We start from the raw sequence: 3206 nt of genomic DNA on the forward strand, positions 1-3206 counted from the left end.
AAAAACCTGAGTAGCAGAATAATCTGGTGAATATAATAGAATCAGGGGCATAGAAAGGGAGTGACTGATAATTCTCAGGGGGAAAGGGGTATGGGGGGTTCATGAAGAGAATGGACAAAAATCATACACCTATGGATCAGGACAGTGGGGGGGAGGTAAGGGCAGAAGGTGGGGTGGGAAAGGGGTGGAGGGGAGCTATGGGGGGAAAAAGGATAAATAATTGTAATAATCTGAATAAAGATTTATTTTTTTTTAAAAAAAAAAGTTTGAAGACCCCTGATTAACTATGCTCTTAAAGGCTTGAATTGCTCCCAGTTCTTGGTTAGGAAAACTGGCGATGCAGGAAGCAGTGATGTCTGTTAACTGGCCAGCGCATTCTTCACTTGGCTGCCGTGGGTCAGGAATCTAGTATGACCCTGTGTCCATTCTGGTGCTCCGTTTGAAGCATTAAAATCTTCTTAAAATAGTTTTCGCTTGATTCTGGCCTACCTATGGAGATAATTCTATCTGTGGACACCGATAGTATAGTTTGAATTTTAATGGCCTAAGATATTTGAATGACAAAAAAGGAGTTGCTATTGCTTTTTATTGTTTTTAGTTCATGTCTTCTTTAATCCATATACAATTACTTGTCTTCTGGTTTGTTGAAGCAATAGGTCAGACAACATTTGCCATAGTAATGTCTGCCAAAGTGGGTGGCCATGACACTCCAGCACCACATTCATCGGAAGGCCACTCCCAACGAAGGTGACTGATTGTGCCATTCTCATCCACTTTGTGGTATGTCAACCTTCTTTCTCTTAGGCTTATTCTTCTGTGGGCAATCTCATACCATCTATATGTGGTGTAAGACTTCTTCCTTTTCTTAGCACCACCATAAAGTCTCAACACAAGATGGAGTGGACTCCTTCTGAATGTTGTAGTCAGACCAAGTACTTCTGTCTTACAGTTGCTTGCCAGCAACAGATAAGGCTTTGCTGATCAGGAGGAATTCCTTTCTTATCCTGGATCTTGGCCTTTACATTTTCTATTGTATCTGAGGGTTCAACCGTGATGGTCTTCCCCGTAAGGGTTTTCTCAAAAATCTGCATTTTGGACGGCAGATGGCAGATTGAAAAAAAAAAAAAAAAAGGAGTTGCTATTATTTATGCTAGAGATTGTTTTCCTCTCAATAGTGGAAATTCTGTTTGATTGGTAACCATTTATAGATGAGACATTGATACATATATGTTTAAAAAAGCTTTCTACACTTCAAATAAGTTTATGTAGAGCTTCATTTTTTTCTTTGGAAATACTTTTCAAAAAAGTGCTTCAGAAATTACTAACTTTATATATAGAATAAACTTTTGCAAAAATTTAATTTTAAGAGTTCGATTTATTGTTGGAGGTAGATGTATTTGGACTAGTAAATTATTCTATATTCCAGAAGGCAGCAGTGAACAACTATGTTTCACAGTCTGACTTAATGAGGGAACTTACTAGTATGCAGAAAAACAATGAAACTGGAAGGCTAATCTGCTAAATGTTTATAACAAAGAAATTATAAGAGACTTACATTTGAATCAGTACATGATAAAACTTCAAGAAAATGTAGCATTTCGATGGCATATCCTAGAGTTCAAACATATGTCTGAAGAGAGAGTTTAAGTAAAAGTTTATTTCCCATAATTAATAAAAAGATACATACTAATAATTTTAAAAATTGCTAATGAGCCTGTGCAATTTGAACTCTTTCAATTTTACTCACTAGATGGCTCCATTGTCAAAATATGTGGAGAAAGCTAGAATAATATTTCCTCGATTCTCTCTTAATGTTGAGTACCTTATAAAATATATAACATGAAATAGAAACTATGTAGTAGTAGGTTGCCAAAATAGGTAAAGTAGCAAAAAGGTATGAGATAATTGGTTTGGCAGAAGTTTGTATCACTTAATGATGCAAAATATGATTGGAGATAGCACCTGGAATAAATTAATAATAGATTGCTGTTATACTAAAGAGATTTTGCTTTCAAGATGCTGTTATGTTTTACCTTTTTTCGTTGTTAAACATTTATTATGTATTCTTTACTTGGATTATTTTTAAAAATCTCTTATGCCCTAGCTTCGGCCTGTGGACTGAAGGGTCCCAGGTTCGATTCTGGTCAAGGGCACATGCCCAGGTTGTGGGCTCGATCCCCAGTGGGGAGTGTGCAGGTGGCTGCCAATCAATGATTTTGTCACATCATTGATGTTTCTATCTGTCTCTCCCTCTCCCTTCCTCTCTGAAATCAATAAAAATATATTTTTAAAAAGTTTCTTACAACAGTCCTACGAGGCATTTATTGCCATGAGCCTTAATTTTTCAGAAAAGGAAAGCAAGGTTCAGAGAGAATACTAATTTTCTCAAAGCAAGTCAAACAGAAAGTGGTGAAGCCAGGATTTGATCTGAAAGTCTCTGACACCTAAGCTCATTTGCTGAATCATTGCTACCTCAATGTCGCAGAGGGACCTTTGTTCACATTCTGGTGTCTTTGTTATACTTTATTTTTAAAAATAAAAAATTTAAAATAACATTTTAGCCTTAGCCAGTGTGGCTCAGTGAATAGAGCATTGGCCTGCGGACCAAAGGGTCCTGAGTTTGATTCTGCTCAAGGGCAGGTATCTTGGTTGCAGGCTCCTCCCCAGGCCGGGCCCTGGTGTGCTTGCAGGAGGCAACCAATCAACGTGTTTCTGTCAAGCTGTTATTTCTGTCTGTCTGTCCCTCTCTCTTCCACTCTCTCTCTAAAAATCAATGGAAAAATATCCTTGGGTGACGATTAAAAAAAAAACAAAAAACTTCCATAAATAAAATAAATAAATAAAATAAAATTTTATTTTGTGCTCTGCCTTTTCCTAGCATCAGAAGCATTTCTTTTGCAAGTCAGTGAAAGTGTTTTATATTTCTTTAATTGTTATGTAATTGTTACTTAACAATTCTACTATTAATGGACTTCCCAATTTCTTGTATTATAAGTAACATCATAAGGGACATCTTTAAGCATGATATTTGTGTGGACTGATTTTGAAAATTGGGTTGTGGGAGAAACCAAGATGGCGGCATAGGTAAACACCTGAACTGCTGCCTTGCACAACAATTTCAAAACTACAACTAAAAGACAAAACGGACATCATCCGGAACCACAGGGAGGCTGGCTGAGTGGAAATTCTACAATAGAAGGAAAGAG

At 36.9% G+C, this 3206-nt stretch overlaps 1 pseudogene across 1 annotated transcript; it reads right to left on the minus strand.

Moving 5' to 3' along the window:
• Nucleotides 1-625: 625 nt before the first annotated feature.
• On the minus strand, nucleotides 626-1091 carry LOC308242557 (ubiquitin-ribosomal protein eS31 fusion protein-like; annotated as a pseudogene). The gene has a single exon. The product of its transcript is annotated as a ubiquitin-ribosomal protein eS31 fusion protein-like (transcript).
• Between the last annotated feature and the right edge of the window lie 2115 nt (nucleotides 1092-3206).

The sequence above is a fragment of the Plecotus auritus genome (genome assembly GCF_963455305.1).
Source record: "Plecotus auritus genome assembly, chromosome: 2".
Lineage (NCBI taxonomy): Eukaryota > Metazoa > Chordata > Mammalia > Chiroptera > Vespertilionidae > Plecotus > Plecotus auritus.